This window comes from Oryx dammah, unplaced genomic scaffold, assembly GCF_014754425.2.
Source record: "Oryx dammah isolate SB20612 unplaced genomic scaffold, SCBI_Odam_1.1 HiC_scaffold_8, whole genome shotgun sequence".
Classification (NCBI taxonomy): Eukaryota; Metazoa; Chordata; class Mammalia; order Artiodactyla; family Bovidae; genus Oryx; species Oryx dammah.
In genome coordinates, this window is record NW_024070192.1 from 52,487,610 (window position 1) to 52,511,370 (window position 23,761).

The 23,761-nt window shown below is 42.4% G+C and overlaps 1 non-coding gene and 1 pseudogene across 1 annotated transcript; both read left to right on the plus strand.

Annotated features, from left to right (window-relative positions):
* The first annotated feature begins 15,259 nt into the window (after positions 1-15,259).
* Positions 15,260-15,437, plus strand: LOC120867494 (annotated as a pseudogene).
* Positions 15,438-21,349: 5,912 nt separating this feature from the next.
* Positions 21,350-21,513, plus strand: LOC120867460. The gene has a single exon (XR_005721888.1). It is a non-coding gene; the product is annotated as a U1 spliceosomal RNA (small nuclear RNA).
* The last annotated feature ends 2,248 nt before the right edge of the window (positions 21,514-23,761 follow it).

Here is a 23,761-nt window from a genome sequence, read left to right on the forward strand (position 1 = left end):
TTTCCTTTTTGTTAAAGAGAAGATACATGTAGTAGTGTTGTTTAGTTTATGACTGAATGACATTTAAAGAAAGCCTTAAAATGAAGTGTTGAGGCGTATGGGTGGATAGTGCAGATCTAAGTATATTCTCGGGTAAAACATTGGACCTCTGGAATAATCTTGTGGATGAAAGAGCCTGGGGGGTCGCTGAGAGTTGGACACGACTTGAGCGACTTCACTTTCACTTTTCACTTCCATGTAAAATGGCAATCTATTCCAGTGTTCTTGCCTGGAGAATCCTAGGGACTGGGGGCTTCGGGGGCTGCCATCTATGGGGTCGCACAGAGTCGGACACGATTGAAGCGACTTAGCAGCAGCAGCAGGTATATTTTATGCTTTATGGCTTGAACTTTGAGTTTGCCTTTATTTTCAGAATATCATGCTTAGTCGCTCAGTCTGTTTGACGCTGTGATCCTGTCAGGCTCTTTTGTCCATGGGATTTTCCAGCTGAGAATACAGGAAGCGTTGCCATTTTTTTCCCCCAGGGGATCTTGCCCACCCAGGAATCAAACAGGGGTCTCCTGCATTGCAGGTGGATTCTTTACCAGCTGAGCTAAGTGGCTTAATGTATGTGGTATCAAGTGGCAGTGAAGTGAACGTTAATCTTGCTCCTTTTCTGATTTTTACCTCTGGTAGAAAAAGAGGATTAATGTTTATTTCTGACTGCTCTGTTCTCTTAGGTCAGTTTGAAATCTGGATTTTTGAGGCTGTTGAAATATCCTCATAAGTAGCCATTTTTCCCTCCAGCACAGTCAAAATTTGTGACTTCTGTACTGTTTTAGGGGGCTCTTCTGTTAATCCTTTCTACTTCAGAAAGTTAAATTGAACAGATTCATTTCTTCTTTATTACCTAAGGAATGCTACATCTGGATTGAATGTGGGTATTTCTAAAGGTCCCCAACCAGTGTCTTTGAGAACCTGTCCTGTTGCTGAAAACTAGAATGTGTCTGCAGGCAACCGATTCTTGTATATGCTGCTGATTCACTGTATTTCATTTTCAGGATATGGTATATTCTGGTTCTGCCTAGTTTCCCAATGTAGCTATTTAGATTTCTAGTGACCTTCACACTCGTGCTTACCTGTCTTGCAGAAGCAGTTCCTGCTGCTTCTTTCCTAGAACAGATCTTGTCCATCTGTATTTAGTCCCTTCCTGACCCTTAGCAATGGGACAGGGTAATTTACAGTGTCTCCAGGGGCCTGATACATAAAAATATGATTTCTCACTTGGCTTCTAAGTTTAAGTACTCACCTGGTAATTAACAATAGTCACCTGAGTTCTGGAGCCTTTGTTTGAAAGGGAACATGAGAGACACAAAGTACATATATTTTGCAGCATGTTTTAAAAATTTGTATCAAAATAACACATATATTTCAAATAGTTCTTTTAGGCTTCTTATTTTTAAATTTATTTTTATTATTAAAAATTTTTATTTATTTGTTTTTGGTTGTGGTGGGTCTTCATTGCTGCACTGGGGCTTTCTCTAGTTCTTGCCAGACGGGCTACTCTTCACTGTGGTGCGAGGGCTTCCCATTGGCGGATTCTTAGCCTCTGTACCACCAGGAAATCCAGTCCTTTTAGGTTTCTAAACTGAGTTCTTCTGCTTCTTCCCGTTCTCCAGGTCCCCTTCAAAGGGAGATACTTTCCACTCTAAAAACAACTAAAATTTTATTCTTGTGACATTTATGAACCTCTTTGTTTCTAAACTAGTGCGCAGGATATTATTCTTTAATGCAGGGGTCTCCCCTTCCCTGGACCTACAGAAGGAGGTGATTGGTGAGCAAGCAAAGCTTCATTTGCCCGCTCCCTATTGCTCTCATTACTCCCTGAACCATCCCCACACAACCCTGCAATCTCCCCAGCCCCGGTCTGTGTAAAACTTTTCTTCCATGAAACCAGTCCCTGGTATCAAAAAGGTTGGGGGCCTCTGCTTTAATGCATCCATTCTTTTTTTTTTTTCCAACTAGTACCGAGTGGCCAAAATGTGTTCTGATGTTATTATTACTTAATGTAATGCATTGTAACTGTGCAGTTGGGAAAATGATTTCTTTTTTTTTTAATTAAACTTTTTATTTTGTATTATAGTATGGCCAGGTAACAATTTTTTTTAATTTATTTTAATTGGAGGCTAATTACTTTACAGTATAGTAATGAGTTTTGCCATACATTGACAGGAATCAGCCATGGGTGTACATGGTGTGTCCCCTATCCTGAACCTCCCTCCCACCTCCCTCCCCATCCCATCCCTCAGGGTCATCCCAGTGCACCAGCCCTGAGCACCCTGTCTCATGCATCGAACCTGGACTGGCGATCTGTTTCACATGTAATATACATGCTTCAATGCTATTTTTGACGTTGTCTATGTTTGATAATGGTAAATAAAGATTTAGATCTCTTGCACCACCATTTCTTCTCTATTTTTCCTAATATAGTTTAAAAACCATTTGGGAAAAAAATAAAGTAAAAACCATTTGGTTAAATCAGTATTCAGTTTATATTATTCTTAGGCAACCATTATTCTCAGCAGGGCATTGTCATTGAATATCATTGTTTCCTTTAATTTTATTGTTCTTCTGGTTAGGTTTTTTTTTTTTTTTCCTTCCTTTTCTTTTCTGTTTTTGGCCGTGCATCAAGGCATGCAGGATCTTAGTTCTGCCACCTGGGATTGAACCCGTGTCCCCTGCCGTGGAAGCACAGAATCCTAACCCCTGGACTGCAGTGGTGGTGGTAGATTAGTCACTACATTGTGTCCAACTTTTGTGACCTCGTGGACTATAGCCTGCCAGGCTTCTCTGTCCATGGGATTTTCCAGACGAGAATACTGGAGTGGGTTGCTATTATAGCCTCTTGTTTTCCACAAGGCCAATCGTATCAAGTAATCTTATTAGTTTAAATATTGTTTTGTTTTGTTTTTCCTGGAGGTCTATAAAACTTCTGTTTTTCCTCTACCTAAACCCATTGTTCTTTCAGACTGCTGCATAGGTGAAATAGTTTAAATGGGTATCAAATTCTACTGGTTGGAGTTAAAATTTTCTTCATGATTTCAAAGGCATCACTTTTTGACTTAAAACCTCTGGAAGCTGTTAAGAAGAATTTCTGATTCTTTACACTATTTTTTTTTTCTTTACACTATTTATGTGATACATGTGACTGATCTTTTCATTCTTAGAAAAAATGAATTATCTCTTTATTTTCATTTTTCTGTAATTTCCTAATTTTGTGCCTTAGTTATCTTACAGCCATTCATTGTATGGGGCACTTAATGAAAGCCTTTTCGACCTTTAGAGAGCCTTTCTGTGTTGGGAAGTTGTCTTGAATTTTTTCATTGGTGATTTCCTCCCCTTGGTTTTTAATTTTTCAAAAACTTTCCATATTGGATATTAGAACTCCTACAGTGGTCCTCTGATTAGGGAAAAAAACATATATCTGTTTTATATACATATATGTATATATATTCATCTTTTTTGCTGAACCTGTGTATTCAGTTTTTTATTTCTACAATCATATCTTTAGGACCTCTTTTTTCTTTTGTTCTAAGTTACTGCTTTGTATAGCTTCTTTTTTCTATGTTTTTTTCCTCTGGCTGTGCTGGGTCTTTGTTGCTTTGCACGGGCTTTCTCTAGTTGTGGTGAGCCGGGGCTGCTCTGCCTTGTGGCTCTCCGGTTTCTCATTGCAGCAGCTTCTCTCGTGGACCACGGGCTCTAGGGCACTCAGGCTCAGTGGTTGCAGCCCATGGACTATAGTTGCTCCAAGGCGTGTGAGATCTTGCCGGGCCAGGGACTGAACCTGTGTCCCCTGCACTGGCAGGTGGATTGGTATCCACTGGGCCACTAGGGAAGTCCAGCATAGCTTCTGATACTTGTTTTTCTGATGCAAAATCTTCTTTTATATCTCTGAAGATTTTAATGATTATTTTTTATTTTCTTTTTAAATTTTCTTCTTTTTGCATAGCCTGTCTCCACAATATTGTCTTCCTTTGGTTGGTTGGCTGAGCTGCTGTTACAATTGTCTCCTCATGTTAACAAATAGGGGGCTGGTTGGAAGCTCTGAGTGCCAAGGTGAGGTTGTATGGTCTCTCTGCTTCCCTGTAGAGTGATCTCCCTACACCTTTGTAGGGGACGCCCATGTCGACATCTTTGGGACTTTCTTCTAGGGTGTTTACATTTCTCAGAGGAACCTTTTAGTATCCTGGAAGGTAAAGGCTTAGTTACCAGTGTTCTGGAAACCAAATGAAGGATGAGAGGGAGGAGGTGTCAGCATTCTGCCTTTGGAATGCATATGTACATCCTCTTTTCAGTAACTGTTTGAACTTCTACCTGAGTTTCAAGACTTCTCCAGAGAGCCTCAGGTGTACCTTCTTCCATTATCACCACTCTGAATAATGCCAATGTGGGCTGGTTATCCAGCAGCATGTGAGAGAGAAGTCTGGCCATCTCTTCTGAAACAGCTTTCCATCAGCTTGGTTTATCTCCATTTCACCTAGCTCTAGAGGCTCTGATACTGTTAAATCTGGAGTGTTTTGAGTATTGAGTATTTTGCAGTCTCAACTGGGTATTCTGCAGTATCCGTTGAGTATTCTGCAGTATCAATTGGGTTAGTTTTCAGCTTTATCCAGAACTGGCTTAAAAGTTGGGGGTTCCTGGTCTCGTTCAGTTATTTCTCATTTGTAACTGTCAAAAATATGTCGCTGTTGTCCCTTCTGTCCTCTCCATTCTTGAAAACTGTTGCCTTTTAAAAATTGCTTTTTTGCAGTTTCCATAGGATTTTGAGAGAGAGTGAAATTTATAGATACTCAATATATCATCTCTTCCTAGAACCCAGAATTATTTACAGTAGAAAAACTGAACCAACTTAAATGTCCAGCAACAGAGGAATGATTGTATGCGTTATAATGCACTCATAAGATGGACTGTTATGAAGAAATTTTATGTTTTCTATAAGCTTTTAATGACTGTTTGAAGTTAATGGGTAAAGTAGTACACACAGTAGTTACATGTTGTATTATTTCGCTGTTTTTTTTCTTTTTATTTGGCTGAGTGGCTTGTTTAGTTCCCCAACCAGCGATGGAACCCAGGCCCTCTAAAGTGGAAGCACAGAGTCTGAACCACCAGGGAATTCCCTTATTTCAACTATTTTAAAAGAAACAAACAAGAAAAACCCTGATCTGGAGGCATGTAGTCTATAGTCGGTGAAGTAGCTCTGAATGCCAGGCAGAGAAAAAGTGAGGCAGTAATATAGGTACAGGGCTTCCCTCGTGGTTCAGTGGTAAAGAACCCACCTTCAATGCAGGAGACGTGAGTTCAATCCTGGGTTGGAGTAGGAACTGGCAGCCCAGTCCAGTATTCTTGCCTGGAAAATCCCATGGACAAAGGAGCCTGGCAGACTATAGTTCATAGGGTTGCAAAAGAGCTGGACATGACTGAGTGACTGAACAACAATATAGGCACGGACTAGACTATGCTCAAGGTCACAAAGAGGTATTATCGTGTCCTAAAATTGACTGACAGAAACCAGGCCAACCTCTGTTTCACTTCTCAAGTGATTTTACCAGGGTTATATTGCTGTTTAGTAGTTTTGGTAGCTGCTTTGCACCCTATTTATGTCAGTCTCGTTAGCTCCATGGATGAGCGAGGATAAAGAAGTAGGCTCTGGTGACTGAGGCAGTGTTGGCCCATAGCCTAATGTAAAAAACTTCACACAGGCACAAAATAGAGAGATGGAAGTCTGAAGAGACATTTTCTCTGAGTTGTGGTGGAGTTGTTTGTCCTACTGGGGATAGATGTTTTCCTTTGTTCATGGGATCTCCCAGGCAAGAATACTGGAGTGGGTAGCCATTTCCTTCTCCAGGGGATCTTCCCAACCCAGGGATCAAACCCCCATCTGCTGCATTGCAGATGGATTCTTTACCATCTGAGCCACCAGGGGAGCCCCTTAACTTTGCCAGAGTGTGAAAACAATCTGTGTGCTTTTATAATTCCCCTTAAAAAAAAAAAGAAAACATATCAGAACCTAAGCTGATCCGTTGGGTTGCAAAGAACGACTGAGTGACTGAACTGAACTGAGGGCTGATCCATTCAAAATTGTCATTTCAGACCTGAAACCAAAAAGCTCTTAGAAAAAAACATAGGCAGAACACCCTTTGGCATAAATCATAGTGATGTTTTTAAGATCTGACTCCTAAGGCAAAAGAAACAAAAGCAAGAATAAATAAATGGGACCTAACTAAGCTTACAGACTTCTGCACAGCAAAGGAAACCATCAACTATTAAAACAAAAAGACAACCTAATGAATAGGAGAAAGTATTTACAAATAATGTGACTGATAAGAGGTTAATATCCAAAATATATATAAGCATCTCATATAACTCATATCAAAAAACAAACCCAATTTAAAAATGAGCAGAAGACCTGAATAGATATTTTTCTGAGGAAGATAACACAGATAGCCAACAGGCAAATGAATGTTAGCTCAATGTTGCTAATCATCAGAGAAATGCAGATCAAAATCTCAATGATTTTCACAGTTGTCAGAATGGAGAACGTGGAGAAAAGGGAACCCTTGGACACCTTTAATGAGAATGTAAATTGGTGCATCCACTGTGAAAGATAGAGGGTCCTCAAAACATTAAAAATAGAACTACTGTATGATAGAGCAATTCCATTCCTCAGTATATATCCAAAGAAAATGAAAATGCTAATTCAAAAAGATAGCATGCACCCCAATATTCATAACAGCATTATTTACAGTAGCTAATATATAGAAGCAACTTAAGTGTCTATCAACAGATGATGGATAAAGATTTATATATTTGTGTCTCTATAGGTATAGATATATACACACACAATGGAATATTAATGAAACATAAAAAAGAATGAAATTCTGCAATTTGCAACAACATAGATAGACCTAGAGTATACAGTGCTAGTGAAGTAAATCAAATGGAGAAAGACAAATACTCTGTGTTATCACTTATATGTGGAATCTAAAAAAATAACTAGTGTATATAACAAAAAGGAAGCAGACTCACAGACACAGAAAAAACTAGTGGTTACTAGTGGGAGAGGGGAGGAGGGAGGGGCAAGATAGGTGTAGATGCAAGTACAAATTCATATGTATAAAATAAATAAGGATAAATTGTATGGCACAGGGGCAATATAGCCACTATTTTGTAATAATCTTTATTGTTGTTGGGCTTCCCTGATACCTCAGCTGGTAAAGAATCCACCTGCAATGCAGGAGACCCCAGTTCTATTCCTGGGTCGGGAAGATTGCCTGGAGAAGGCTTAGGCTACCCTCTCCGGTATTCTTGGGCTTCCTTTGTGGCTCAGCTGATAAAGAATCTGCCTCCAATGGGGGAGACCTGGGTTCAATGCCTGGTTGGGAAGATGCCATGGAGAAGGGAAAGGCTACCCACTCCAGTATTCTGGCCTTGAGAATTCCATGGACTATATACAGTCCATGGGTCACAAAAAGTCGGACACAGCGGAACGACTTTCACTTTCCTTTTTGTTGTTCAGTCACTCAGTCGTGTCTGACTCTTTATGACCCCATGGATTGCAGAACCACAGGCTTCCCTGTCCATCACCAACTCCTGGAGCCTGTTCAGACTCATGTCCATTGAGTCAGTGATGCCATCCAGCCAGCTCATCCTGTGTCATCTCCTTGTCCTCCTATCCTCAATCTTTCCCAGCATCAGGGTCTTTTCTAATGAGTCAGTTCTTTGCATCAGGTGGCCAAAGTATTGGAGTTTCAGCTTCAGCATCAGTCCTTCTAATGAATATTCAGGACTGATTTCCTTTAGGGTTCACTGGCTTGATCTCCTTGCTGTCCAAGGGACTCTCAAGAGTCTTCTCCAGCACCACAGTTCGAAGGCATCAATTCTTCGGTGCTCAGCCTTTTTTATTGTCCTGCTCCCACATCTGTACATGACTACTGGAAAAATCATAGCTTTGACTACATGGACCTTTGTAGGCAAAGTAATGTCTCTCTTTTCAATATGCTGTTTAGGTTTGTCATAACTTTTCTTCCAAGGAGCAAGCATCTTTTCATTTCATAGCTGCAGTCACCACCCACAGTGATTTTGAAGTCCAAGAAACTGGAAAATAATATATAAAAATATTGAATCACTGTGTTGTACACCTGAAATTAATATAATACTATAAAGCACCTATTTGTTGTTGTTCAGTCACTAAGTTCTGTCCAACTCTTTGCAACCCCATGGACAGTAGCATGCCAGGCCTCCCTGATCCTCACTATCTCCTGGAGTTTGCCCAAGTTCATGTCCACTGACTCCGTGGTGTTATCCAACCCTCTCAATCCTCTACTGGCCTCTTCTCCTTTTGTCTTCAATCTTTCCCAGCATCAGGGTCTTTTCCAGTGAGTTAGTTGCATGCATCAGGTGGCTAAAGTACTGGAGCTTCAGATTTAGCGTCAGTCCTTCCAATGAATCTTCAGGGTTGATCTCCTTCTTGCAGTCCAAGGGACCCTCAAGAGTCTTCTCCAACACCACAGTTCAAAAGCATCAATTCGTCAGCGCTCAGCCTTCTTTATAGTCCAACTCTCACAGCCGTACACGACCACTGGAAAAACCATAGCTCTGACTAGACAGACCTTTGACGGCAACGTGATGTCTCTGCTTTTTAATATGTTGTCTACTTTTCTTGCAAGGAGCAGGTGTCTTAATTTCATGACTGCAGTCACCATCCGTGTGATTTTGGAGCCCAAAAAAACAAACTCTGTTACTGTTTCCATTCCCCCACCCCCATCTATTTGCCATGAAGTGATGGGACCGGATGCCATGATCTTAGTTTTTTGAATGTAGAGTTTTAAGCCAGCTTTTTAACTTTATCACCTTCATCACCTTTAGTTCCTCTTTGCTTCCTGATGTTAGGATGGTGTCATCTGCATATCTGAGGTTGTTGATATTTCTCCTGGCAATCTTGATTCCAGATTGAGCTTCATTCAGCCTGGCATTTCAAATGATGTACTCTGCGTAGATGTACAGATGGTAAAGAATCTGCCTGCAATGTCGGAGACCCAGGTTCGATTCCGTTGGGAAGATCTCCCGGAGAAGGGAATGGCAACCCACTCCAGTATTCTTGCCTGGAGAATCCTTCTGGACAGAGAAGCCTAGCGAGTTACAGTCCATGGGATCGCAAAGAGTCAGACACGACTGAGTGACTAACACCACCACTCTGCATAGAAATTAAATAGGCACGGTGACAATATACAGTCTTGACATACTCCTCTCCCAGTTTACCACCAGTCTGTTGTTCCATGTCTGGTTCTAACTGTTGCATCTTGACCTGAATACAGGTTTCTCAGGAGGCAGGTAGGGTGGTCTGGTTCCCATCTCTTTAAGAATTTTCCACAGCTTGTGATCCACACAAAGGCTTTAGCATAGTCTATGAAAAAGAAGTTGATGGTTTTCTGGAATTCCCTCGCTTTTCCTATGATCCAACGGATGTTGCTAGTTTGATCTCTGGTTCCCTTGCCTTTTCTAAATTCAGCTTGTGCCTCTGGAAGTTCTTGGGTCATGTACTGTTAAGGCCTAGCTTGAAGGATTTTGAGCATTATCTTGCTAGCACGTGAAATGACTGCAATTGTGCAGTAGTTTGAATATTCTTTGGCATTGCCCTTCTTTGGGACTGGAATGAAAGCTGGCTTTTTCTTTCTTTGGGATTAGAATGAAAAACTGACCTTGTTCATTGTTGTCCAGTTGCTAAGTCCCACCTGACTCTGCAGCGTGCCAGGCTTCCCTGGCCCTATCTCCTGCAGTTTGCTGAGACTCATGACCCTTGAATCGATGATGTATCATGTGGTGTCTTCTCCAGCACCACAGTTCAAAAGCATCCATTTTTCAGCACTCAGCCTTCTTTCTGGGTCTTACTTCTGCTGCTGCTGCTGCTGCTGCTAAGTCACTTCAGTTGTGTCAGACTCCATGTTCCTGTATGTTAGTCCTTCTCCTCCACCCTGTGCTTTTCACTGGCTAGTCACCAGAATAAAGAGGGCAGGGATTTTCTTTTTGATTTTTTTTCCACTTTGGATTTTCTAGCTCCAAAGAAAATGCCTTGAAAACAGTAAATGAAGGCTCAATAAGAGGGCGTTGGAGGAGTGAATACTGTGATTATAGTGTAGGATGGATAGCCTAGTCTCATTTTTTTTCTTTAAAGTTAAAAATATATCATATGTTTGTGTCTAGACATTTATGACTATTAATTTTTAAAGCCTTCAGGATTTAACAACACATTGCAAATAAGCTATACTTCAATAAAATTTTTTACAGGGTGGGGGGGGATGAAATGGTAATAAATGAATAAACCACAGGGGTGGGGGAGGGGAAATTTTTTTAACACCATAAAATACATATTTACAATGATTTTTTTCCTTTGGACTCTTCAGTTTTCCCAAAGGCCGAATGGTAACTTTTAAAATCAAAACTTCTTTCCCCAAACATGTTTTTCTGTTTTGACTCTTGTTTTCCTGTCTTTTAAATTCAAGGTCAGATGGGAGCTTGCGATTTCATTATGTAAATGAAAGATTGTATGAGTTTAAAACTTACTTTTAGGATGACATCCCTACTTTAAAGGGCTTCCTGGGTGATTGGGGCTAGTGGTAAAGAACCTGCCTGCCAATGCAGGAGACATAAGAGACCCAGGTTCGATCCCTGGGTCGAGAAGATCTCCTGGAGAGGGCAGAGCAGCCTGGTGGTCCACAGGGTTGCAAAGACTTGGACACGGCTGACGTGACTGAACATGCACGTATGCATCCTACTTTGAAAATCAAATGTGCTACTGTTTAAAGGAGTGGTGCTACTTTACTTGGAGAAGTAAATGCAAGGACAAGTATTTTGAGAAGTGAGAAATAAACGCGGATGGAGTGGAAAGTAGGTCAGGTATGGTGATTACCGAGTTTATATAGTAAAAAATACCCAAGTCACGCAGCTGTGTCTGTGAAGAGATCACGAGTTGCTTTCCCAGTTTGCAGCTCATGGCCTGGCTCTTCCAAATGACAGTTTGTGGTAGCAGAGACTTCCCTTTGGTCATGGTCAATGGAAAGTCTAGTCCTGAAGATACTCTGCCATTCCCACTCCCAGCAGTGTTTAGTTACCAGTCACTCTCGTTTGTCTGGAGTCCGCTCTCGGCTGTTTATACTGGAGAGATGGCAGGCCATTCAGCTAACCAGCAGCCCAGGCCGTGGGTGTGGCTGCCCTGTCTCTGCTGGGGCTGAGACGTAAAGGTATGAAATGATGATGGGGAAGCAAGCTATAGAACGGGGCTCGTTGAATAGTTGTTATTTGCTGTTTTGTGGCTAAGTCATGTCTGACTGTTTTTGCCACCCCAGGGACTGTAGCCCGCCAGGCTCCCCTGTCCATGAGATTTGCCAGGCAGGAATACTGGCATGGGTTGCCTTTTCCCTCTCCAGGGGACCTTCCCAACCCAGGGATCGAACCCATTTTTCCTGCATTGGCAGGTGGATTCTTTACCACTGAGGCACCAGGGAGACATCTGGGAGGTGGGATCAGTTTTTGAAGAAAGAGCATGCAAGCTGAGAAATACAACAGTCAAGGACTGGGCTTTGCAGAATTGCCCCAATTAGGGAACAAGAGAGGAGAACAAACCTTCCTGAAAAAAAGCTGGAGAAAGAGCAGAGGTGAGCACTTTCAAAATCAGTAGGCAGTAGTGACCTTTGAAAAAAAGGCAGTCATTTTCTGCTTTTGATGGAGTAGGGGGAAATGGCAAGAAAACAAGTATAACATGTGTTGGCCACATTAATTCCTCATGGATGGAGTGAAGGCCAAGGTGATCAGTTTGAAGACTGCTTCAAATTAAACAATCAGTATATCTTGGAAACTCCCCTTGGTCCCAGGGCTTGAGAATACCTTCCTTTGTCTCACTGACCACATCACATTGCTGCTGCTGCTGCTAAGTCGCTTCAGTCGTGTCCGACTCTGTGCGACCCCAAAGACGGCAGCCCACCAGGCTCCCCCGTCCCTGGGATTCTCCAGGCAAGAACACTGGAGTGGGTTGCCATTGCCTTCTCCAATACATGAAAGTGAAAAGTGAAAGTGAAGTCGCTTAGTCGTGTCCGATTCTTAGTGACCCCATGGACTGCAGCCCACCAGGCTCCTGTGTCCATGGGATTTTCCAGGCAAGAGTGCTGGAGTGGGGTGCCATTGCCTTCTCTGCCACATCACATTGAGAGGATCCTAATCTTTTGTTCTCCTAGGTTCTCTGATGCCAACGAGACTGTAACTTTTGGAGGATTTTCCAGTTTTGCTCTGGGGAGATGAATACTCCCAGTTTTTCTAACCTGATGTTCTCTACAGGTTAGTAGACCCTAACTGTAATGAGGGTTTGACCCTTGAAAATGTGAGTGGCAGGGGCACCAACCCTCCATGCAGTCAAAAATCTGTGTATAATTTATAGTTGGCTCTCTGTATCTGCAGTTCTTCTGTATCCACACCCTCAGGTCCTGTAGTACTGTGGTACTTATTTATGGAAAAAAATCCACATATAAGTGAACCCCATGTTGATCAAGGGTCAACTGTGTATCAGTCTATAAACCACTGAGTGTAGAGGTTAAGAGCATGAACTCACTAGTTCTGCTACTGTTTAACTGGGTGGTTTTAGGTAAATTAGTTAACTGTCTTCTGCCTCATTTTCTTCATCTCTAAAGTGGACAATAATAGTGCCAACTGCCTATAGAAAGAAAAATGCACAGTGTAAGCACTGTGAGTTAAATTTGCACCAGGGTCTTACTGAGGGCTATAGCCAAGGAAGCGGCTTCTCAGTAGCTCTGAGAAACTGCTCTGAAGAGTCAAGAGAGAGGCTAGTTTATGTACAATGTTTTTTGGTGGGGAATGCAGTCAAGTAGGTATCTTGGTAAAGGATTACTGCTGGTTTACAAAGAACAGATATCACAGATTAATGACTTCAGGGCTTTTCTCTGTATGGGAAGACAGCAAGAAGCTGGGTTTATTAAAATTCTTCCTGAGATACACCTATCTCAGGGTTTGTTTGCCCAAAGCACAGAGCATCCTCTTACTGTCTTAATTTCCTTGGTCCTGAGCACAGAGTGCTTCATCCTTTTATCGCCTTAATCTCTTCTGATACACAGAGTGCACTGTTGGTCAGTGATTGCAGCAGGTTAATACATCCTTGTAGAATTCACTGATGAGCAAAACACCCTTTGCTCTTTTTTGTTTGTACAGCCTACACAGTAATTGTTGAGCAGTAAATTAAATAATATCTGTAAAGCCACAGAATAGTGTCTTAACAGGTAGGAGCTCCTCCATAAATGTGATGTTAAACCAATGAATTCTTTTTTGTTTGTTTGTTTTATTTTTTTATTTATTTATTTTAATTGGAGGTTAATTACTGAGTAAACCAATGAATTCTTAACTCTTAAGATCCAGGGAAGAAAAATAAGAGAATAGTACTGCAAGGGGACTGTGGAATTGAAAAAAAAGTTTATTTTCTCGATAAGGAACACTTGTATATGTTTGAAAGGAGAGGTGCTAAAGCCAGGTCAGCAGAAAGGGCTAAGATCCTAGAGGAGAGAATTGGGAGCGAACGTGGAATGAGGGGCTTCCAAGGTGGCACTAGGGATAAAGAACCCGCCTGCCAATGCAGGAGACATAAGAGATGCAGGTTTGATCCCTGGGTGGGGAAGATCCCTCTCGATCCCCTGGAGGAGGGCACGGCAACACTCAGATCTCATAGCCAAACATTGGTTCAGTAGATGACGTTGATGCTTTCACTTTGAGAAACACTGGTGGGAAAAGCATTCATTTGTACTTTTGAAATAAAGAAGAAGCTAGATTGTTCTCATTCCTATAAAAAGAATGGGTGTGATTGGATTAGGATTGTGGTTCTCAATTCTGTAAAACCTTAGGGTCCCTTTTTATAACAAATAGTAATATTTCCTTTACTGTTCATAGTATATTCATGGAAAATATGAATATTCAAGATGTTCCTAGAAATGTAATTTATGTAAGTTCCCCCATAATTGATATAAATGTTCTAACTGTAATAATAAAGGAGACATAAAATATTATAATAAGGTGTTTTAATATGCAAATGCTTGGCCTGGCTACCCAAGGAAACTGAAATGTCCCCACAAACTTTCCAAATCACCCCTTGAGAGCAGTGGCATAGTCACTGAGAAGCACTGATTTAGGTGGAGGTTTAAAACCTGAGGGTAGAGGGGACCGAAAAGATGTGTGTAAGAATGCCAAATAGCAGTGGAGATGTGACTGCAGTCCGCATGAATTGGGGGTAGGAGGATCACAGCGTCCTCCAGCAGTGCTGGGGAGGCCAGGAGTAGGGTCTGGGGCCACATGCAGTGAGGGGGATGAGATGGCTGGGGGCTAGTGGGCCACACGGCATCCAGAACCTGAAGACTCTAGAGGCCTGAAAGGTCACTAGGTAGTCAGGAGGCAAGAGAAACTTACTTTGGTTCAAAACATAAAATGCTGGGAGAATAGAATAGCAACAAAACAGGATATATATATATATATACACACATATATATAACTTAGCCAAACACAGAGATGAGGAGAAAGGAAAAATCCAGAGGGCAACAGTAGGAATGGACCCCGTCTATTCCTTGAGGATTCTGCCCATTCTCAGAGGCGGATGGGGGATGTGAACAGAGCAGGGGCAGGAGATAAAGCCTGGGTGAGGCCTGCGCTCAGTGAGTGATCTGACTAGCTGTTTCCTCTTCATTCTGCACAAACTGATTCTGAGAGGAACTTATCTCGAATCGTGCAGCTTGAACACCGGAGTCCAACCTCAAGCCAGTAGCCAAGATGTCGAGTCGGATGCCCGGCTCCTCTCCCTGATCTGGTCTGAAGCGTTGGGAGCCAGGCAAGGATGAAGTCGACTGACGACTGAACAACTCTTCCGCGTGGGTGTGCCCCATGGGACTGCACACTGGGAGATCCGAAGACCTTCAGTTAGCCTGCCTTGGGACGCGGTGGGTTTCTGTCGGGAAAGGATCCGGGCGCGGCGAGTTGTTGGAGGAAGCGGCCGGCAGGGGGCGCGGCGGTGTAGGTACAGGGATGGCTCAGGGCGTTTAGAACGACGTTCCCCGGAAATACGGGCTTATCTCTTAACAATACTAAAATATAGTTCGAAAATATGTTTATTTGGGTCGCTAAGATAAAGGTCAATTGGAGTCATTTCAGGAGTGACCCAGACCTTAATATGGTGGTATGCACAGCAGCGGGTAGTGCCAAGGTCAGCCTCGGGGAAGATAACCAGGGTCGGGTGGTTTTCCCGGGGCGAGGCTCATCCATTGCACCCTAGATGAGCTGACCCCAGCGATTTCCCCAGATGTGGATAACTCGGTTGCATAAGTTGTGGTAGCGGGGGACTGTGTTGGTGCTTTCCCCTGTCCTCTTTGTATCTTAAAGACAAATCGTTCAAGATGTTTTCTAAAAGGGTTCTAGTGGCTCATCTCTAATGCTGAAGGGGTTATCACATAAGGTGGGTGGGTAGTGGTGAGTATAATACACAGACGTAGTGAAGTAGAGATCTTAAATACTAAACCACTATGAAACGTTCTTCTGCCAGGTACAGGCTTTTTGGGTTTTGTCAGGATTATTTATTTAACTTCAGCTGTCTGAGCTTTAGGATCTGAGTTTGCCTGAATGGTTTTGAACGTTTTTAGTTTTGGAGTGTTACAATATCTCAATTTTTTTAGGCTGGTTATATTTTGCAGTTATATACCATTTTGGGTGTATGGGGATAAGAAAAGCATGTTATTAAAACTATTTTCAGTTCTTTTAGCCTTTTATATGTGGTTACCAAAACTTGTAAAATTACATGTTGTTCACATTATATTCTGTTGGCCATCATTTCTCCCTTATTTTGAAAAAGTCTCCAGGAGGTCTTGCTGTATTACTTCTATAACATGCTTCCCCTTCCTGGAATGCCCTGCCTTCCCTCATCAATCTTTGACATTCAGCTCTCACTTGTTGTAGTTGCGTGGGATCCACCCAAACTGCCACAGAATCTAAGATGGACTTAAACATTACTCTCGGTACTGAAGGCACAGTGCTGCATAAGGTGCTTCTTTTAAAATCAGAAGAAAAAAAGATGAATTTTTAGGTGGAAGAAAATGTATATAACAACGTCATCTTTTTATATTAATACATTTTTCATGGAGGAAGGGTCCACAAAGGCAAAGGTGTATAGGATCCTTCAGTCATAATGTGGTCCTTAACCCTTTGATTGGTGCTCATTACTTTCTTCCTCTAATTCTTGCAGGTCTATTTCCTCTACAGTTTGTGATCTTATTTATTACAGGGATCTTATTTATCTCCACATGATTACCCTTAGTATCTCCAATGCCTTAGGCTAGTTGCTGGCACCTTAAGTTTAGGTGGCTGTAAGTGACTAGTTTCATATGAGTAACAACTTGAGACTGAGAAGGCAGTGGCACCCCACTCCCATACTCTTGCCTGGAAAATCCCATGGACAGAGGAGCCTGGTAGGCTGCTGTCCATGGGGTCGCACAGAGTCGGAAACTACTGAAGCGACTTAGCAGCAGCAGCAGCAACTTGAGAACAGGTTTTTGTTTTTGTTTTTTTCATCATTAGTAGCACTCATAGAAACTCATGGATACTTTGTGAATGTTGAAAATACCAGAGTAGGCAATGTGGTCATCAGAAATAAAGTTCCCATGAGGATTTATTGTATAACACAGGGAACTCTACTCAATACTCTCTAACGGCCTATATGGGAAAATAATCTTAAAAAGAGTGGATCTATGTATATGTATTACTGATTCACTTTGCTGTACAGTAGAAGCTGATACAACATTATAAGTCAACTATACACCAATAAAATTTTTTTTAAAAGAAAAAGACTTCCTCAGCATAGCAAGAAGAGCCTTAGAATGTCTGTGAAATCATACCTTGGAGGGACATAGTCATAGAGGACGCAGCGCTGTGGCCAGCCTGGCATTCATGGAAACAGCGATATAATGGAAACAGCAAACCATCTGGAATGAAATTAGAATGGTAGATCAATAATGAAATTATAACATATAACTGAGGTGGGCTGGGTCACACTTTGTGGATGACAGTATCTAGCAGGTGTCTTAAGTAGAGTGACTATGGTTTATACCGCAGAGCCCTGTGGATGGGAAATGTAAAACCAGGGTCAGTGTTACATCTGAAGTGCCTCAGAATGGGTCTGGCTCCCCGAAACATAGGGTGTGTGTGTGTAGAGTGTCTATAGAGTTGCTCAGGCTGGTAATAGACATTTAGATTCAGTTGTCAGCACCATGGACTTCTTAACCGTCAGACCTGCTCAGTGAGCTTATATAACAAAAGGCAGCTTTCAGAAATTACTGCCACACATTATATTTCTGAACACACTCTCTCCTTGACTCCCATGAGACAAAGATATGAGTGGAAATTCAGAGATGGGGTGAGACTCATAGACTGAGCGCCATGTCTGTTGGGACAGAACGTCTTAGTTGGCAGAGGCAGCCATGGTCTGAGAGAGGTGGGTGAGAGGTGGGTGTGCGCTGGTGCTGCCCCTCCCCAGGAGTGCAGGCGCTCCAAACACCGGCTCTGCTGAGGGGCGGGCTGCGCCTCTCCACCCTGGCTTATCTGGGGCCTTGACGTAGTTGGTCACGAGCTGTTTTATTCTGTGTGTCAATATATTAATATGTGTATATACACACACACACACATATGGACATATATTCACTATAATTATTATTATTGTTGTTCAGTTGCCCAGTCATGTCCAACTCTTTGCGACCCCATGGACTGCAGCACCAGGCTTCCCTGTCCTTCACCAGCTCCCGGAGCTTGCTCAAACTCATATCCATGAGTCTGCGATGCCATCCAACTATTTCATCCTCTGTTGTCCCCTTCTTCTAGCCTCAATCTTTCCCAGCATCAGAGTCTTTTCCAGTGAGTCAGCTCTTTGCATCAGGTGGCCAGAGTACTGGCTTCAGCATCTGACTCCAATGAATACTCAGGGTTGATTTCCTTTAGGATTAATTGGTTTGATCTTGCAGTCCAAGGGACTCTCAAGAGTCTTCTCCAACACCACAGTTGAAAAGCATTAATTCTTTGGTGCTCAGGCTTCTTTATGGTCCAAATTTCACATCCATACATGACTACTGGAGAAACCATAGCTTTGACAATACAGACCTTTGTAGGCAAAGTAATGTCTCTGCTTTTAAATACACTGTCTATGTTTGTCATAGCTTTGCTTCCAAGAAGCAAGCATCTTTTAATTTCATGGCTGCAGTTAGCATCTGCAGTGATTTTGGAGCACAAGAAAATAAAGTCTATCATTGTTTCCATTGTTTCCCCATCTGTTTGCCATTAAAGATGGGACCAGATACCATGATCTTAGTTTTTTGAATGTTGAGTTTTAAACCAGTTTTTTTCACTTTACCTCTCCCCCCTTCATCAAGAGGCTCTTTAGTTCCTCTTGATTCCTGACATTAGGGTGGTGTCATCTGCATATCTGAGGTTGTTGATATTTCTCCTGGCAATCTTGATTCCAGCTTGAGCTTCATTCAGCCTGGCATTTCGAATGATGTACTCTGCGTGGAAGTTAAATAGGCAGAGTGACAATACACAATCTTGACATACTCCTCTCCTAATTTTGAACCAATCTGTTGTTCTATGTCTGGTTCTAACTGCTGCTTCTTGAGCTGCATATGAGTTTCTCAGGAGGCAGGTAAGTTGGTCTGACATTCCATCTTTTAAAGAATTTTCCACAGTTTATTTTGATCCACACAGTCAAAGGCTTTAACATAGTCAATGAAGAAGAAGTAGATGTTTCTCTGGAATTCCCTTGCTTTTTCTATAGTCTCATGGATGTTGGCAATTTGATCTCTGGTTCCTCTGCCTTTTCTAAATCCAGCTTGAACATGGAAGTTCTGGTTCATGTATTGTTGAAGCCTAGCTTGGAGAATTTTGAGCATTACTTTGCTAGTGTGTGAAATGAGTGCAATTGTGCGGTAGTTTGAACATTCTTTAGCATTACCTTTCTTTGGGATTGGAATGAAAACTGACCTTTTCCAGTCCTGTGGCCACTGCTGAGTTTTCCAAATTTGCTGGCATGTTGAATGCACTAATAATTATCATTGTTTTGAGAGGGTAAAATCAAGCACAGATACCTAAAATATGGTAAAGTCACAATTTGAACCTAAGAGTATCTGATGCTAAAGCCTGTGTTTAGAACTAAATACAGTGCCACATATTTCTTATAGTGGTTCCACCAGGACTTGATCTTCTCATTATGAAGAAAAAAGAGTCTAACAATATTATTAAAAGTCTGCCTCCTGTATTTCACAACCTGTTACACTGATATTGCAGTGCACTTCTTTACAGTACTTTTCCTTAAGGATATACATTTTTACAAAATTGCAGTCATGGTATACATACAATTTCCTATCTTTTTTTCCTCTTAACTTTTTGTCTTTCATGTTGTTCACTATAATATAATGTGTCTTTCATGTTCTTACTATTGTATATTTAATACTCCATTTCCCTGCTGCTTTGATTCTAGGATTTGGGGGTGATTTTGATTTTTTGTAATTATATAATAAATACCATGCGCATAGGACACTGTCTTTCTCTTACTTTCTACAGTTAAATGACATTTCCTGATCAATATGTACAAACATACTTTGGGCAATAGATGTATATAATTAGGGTTAAAGTTTCCCTGAGCCACCAGGGAAACCCAATATTATAGTCATGTTTCAGAATATGTAGGAAAAACACATTAATCCATTCTTGTGTGTTATACTAACATATATTACTTTGCATTTTGATGCATTTCCTTTAAACATCTTAAATGCTTTTCTGTATTTTCCTGATTACCTATAGGGGAAATTTTATCACTATTGTAATAAATAAAAATACCCTCCCAAAATACAAAACAAAGCACTTAAAAAAATCATACAAACTAAGAGGAAAATAACTGCCAAGAGGATGCAAAATATGCCACTCCCAACTGTGTCACTGTGGCATAAGGATTATTTTTAAGCCCAAAGCACTAAAAAACAGCAAATATGTAAGAAGAGTGGTCTGGCCTCCCTTTCTACCACAGGGGAAAGAAATATTCCAGAGAAGAGGGATAACGCCCAGAGATTTCTGCACAAACAAGTCTTGTTAAAATCATTATCTTTTTTAACCTCCGCGTGTATGCTATGTGCTTCTCCACAATTCTCTCTCTTTTGTTCAACTTAATATAAAAACATTTAGGTTTCCACTTCTTTAGGTCTTCATTTCCTTATGAGGGCTCTTGTGTCAGATAAACTTCAGTTAAATAAAAGTATGGTTTTGTCCTGTTAAACTCTGTATTCCAATGTAATTTTCAGGCTGGGCCAGAGACTCTAATAGAATAGAGGAAAAGTTTTGCCTCCCGCGCACTACTAAACCCTTAACACTATTTTTAGTTGCTGCAGAGTTGTTTTGCCCAGAGCGCCTAGCGAGGGAGGGTAGAAAGAAAAACACAGTGCCTTGTCAATTTTCACTGTCTAAAAAGAACAGGGGAGCACTCGCTTTGTTACTCAATCCAGGCCAGAAGCTGCTTGCCTTTGCGCTGAGAACTGCAAGACTTGAATCTTGTAGAAGTCGTATTTGTGACCCCAACGACACGGACGCCTGTCCAGGAGAGCAATGGCTTGGGTGGGGTGGCAAGGCTGGAGGTCGCATTTGACGCGCATTCTCTTCAGCTCTTCCAGAAACCCTGTGAGGCAGGCATGCAGTATTATTCCCACTTTACACTTTTGGGAAACGGCGATTGAGAGAGACTTGCGGGTATCACCTAGTTACAGAGTGGAGCGGCGATTCAGACTCAGCAACCGATCCTGCGACCCTCTTCCTGTGAGGGCCGCGCCCCCGCCGTGCCCTGCTCTGCCCTCCGCACGCTGCTTGGACTCCACGCCCGTAACGAAGCTCCACCGAATTTTTCGTCTGTCTGTGAAGACGAAGAACTGAAAAATCTCAGCTACACTTGGTCTTTGGGGTCGGCGCCAGGCAGAGCTAGAACGAACTAGACGCTTGTCCAAAAGCAGTGACGTCAAATGACAAGTGACAAGAGGTGGAGATATGTAGATTAGGGGAGCGGTGGCTGCTGGCTCGATTTCGTTTTTCGCCGGGTAGAATTTCCCCTGAACGTCCAAAGGATGTATCTTGGTTACTGTCATATAAATAATCCTTCAGGTTCCCATCGAAGGCCGAAAGAGCTTGGAATATAATTGACCATAACTCTTTTGTGTGCTCAGTTCGAGGGTGACTTCCCAGACAAAGCTTGTAACTCATACTTACCTGGCAGGGGAGATACCATGATCACGAAGGTGGTTTTCCCAGGGCGAGGCTCATCCATTGCACTCCGGATGTGCTGACCCCTGCGATTTCCCCAAATGTGGGAAACTCGACTGCATAATTTGTGGTAGTGGGGGACTGCGTTCGCGCTTTCCCCTGGCATGATTTGTGCAAGTAAAGACATAGATTACTAATTTTGTATTTCTGGTAGGTTTTCTGTTGCTTTTGTGGTTGTTCCGGGTTTCCTGAGGCTGAGGCAGTAAGCAGCTTTCCTGCAATGTGGAAAACCTGGTTTGGATTTCTTTTGTGTGTCAGCTGGGAAAATATTTCTTTGTAATACGGGAGACCTGCGTTTGATCCCTGGTTTGGGAAATTCTCTTCGAAAAGGGGACAGGTTACTCCACTCTAACTCTGGCCTGGAGAATTCCATGGACTTATAGTCGCAAAGGGTTGGACACGATTGAGTGACTTTAACTTCACTTGGAAGCAAGGCAGAAGCCGACTTCTAGTATCAACTGAGGAATATTATGTGGATAGACAAATCTGCTGGGCTAATCATGCACTTTCGAAGAGTTCAATTCAACTTCCTGTGTAAAGAATCTGCCAGCAATGCTGAAGACCTGGGTTCAATTCCTAGACTGGGAAGATCCTCTGGAGAAGGAAAAAGGCTGCTGCTAAGTCACTTCAGTCGTGTCTGACTCTGCGCGACCCCATAGACGGCAGCCCATCAGGCTCCCCCGTCCCTGGGATTCTCCAGGCAAGAATTTCCTTTTCCAATGCATGAAAGTGAAAAGTGAAAGTGAAGTTGCTCAGTCGTGTCGGACTCTTAGCGACCCCATGGACTGCAGCCCACCAGGCTTCTCCGTCCATGGGATTTTCCAGGCAAGAGTACTGGAGTGGGGTGCCATTGCCTTCTCCAGGAAAAAGGCTACCCACTCCTGTATTCTGGCCTGGAGCATTCCATCGACTGTATAGCTCATGGGGTCACAGACTCAAACACACTGAATGAATTTTTAAAAAATGGTTTAAAAGTAAACTTTCACTATTCTAGGAATGAAATGAGCTGTTTTGTTTATTCTGTGGGAAAGACTATTGGAGGCTATTTCTCTACATTCTGGCCTTATGGTCCCCTTTCTGTGTTTTCAAAACCAGTACTTTTTCATCTGCTGACATCAACCTTCCATCCACCACCTTTTTAAATTTTTTCCAGGTGAAAAAGCTCCTTTTATTGGGGTGGAAATGGTGCACCAAACTAGTCCCTGACAAAAATACATAGATCTTCAAGATATGGAGATGATACTTAACTATAATGATCAAAATGATCACATGGATCACAGCCTTGGGTAAATTAGTGAAGCTGTGAGCCATGCTCTGGCCACACAAGATGGCCAGCATGGTGGAGAGTTAGGACAAAACGTGGTCCACTGAGGAAAGGAATGGCAAACTCCTTCAGCCTTCTTGCCTTGAGAACCTCATGAACAGTATGAAAAGGCAAAAAGATAGGACACTGAAAGATGAACTCCCCAGGTCGGTAGGTGTCCAATATGCTACTGGGGAAGAGTGGAGAAATAGCTCCAGAAGAAATGAAAAGGCTAAGCCACGAAATTAAAAGACACACTCCTTGGAAGAAAAGTTGTGACAAATACAGCGTATTTAAGAGCAGAGACATCACTTTGCTGACAAAGTTCGGTATAGTCAAAGCTATGAGTTTTCCAGTAGTCATATATGGATGTGAGAGTTGGACCATAAAGAAAGCTGAGCGCCGAAAAATTGATGCTTTCAGACTGTGGTTGGAGAAGACTCTTCAGGACAGCAAAGAGATCAAACCAGTGGATACTAAAGGAAATCAGCTCCGAGAATTCACTGGAAGGACTGATGCTGAAGCTGAAGCTCCAGTCCTTTGGCCACCTGATGCAGAGAGTGACTCATTAGAAAAGACCCTGATGCTGGGAAAGATTGAAGGAGGGAGGAGAAGGGGACGACAGAGGATGAGATGGTTGGATGGCATCACCAACTCAGTGGATGTGAGTTTGAGCAATTTCTGGGAGATAGTGAAGGATGGGGAAGCCTGGCATGCTGCAGTCCATGGAGTCGGTGCCTTAGCGACTGAACAAAAGCTGACTTCTCCCACTTATTCAAGGTCAGAGCAAGGTCTAGGCAGAGTAAGTCCCTGCGGAACTTGTGACAAGGCAAAGTGTTTAAGACCCGGACCAGTAGATGGGAACCAAGAGAAGAGCCCCCACCCATGAGGACCAGCTGCAGCAGGGCCCCGAATCTAGACCCTCGAAGAGAGGCTCCAGTTTTCCAGAGGAGGACTAGAGAGCAAGAGGAGGAAAAACTGAAGGAGGTGGCAGCTAATAACAATTTGTTTGTTTAAAAAAAAAAACACCTACCAACATCACACTAG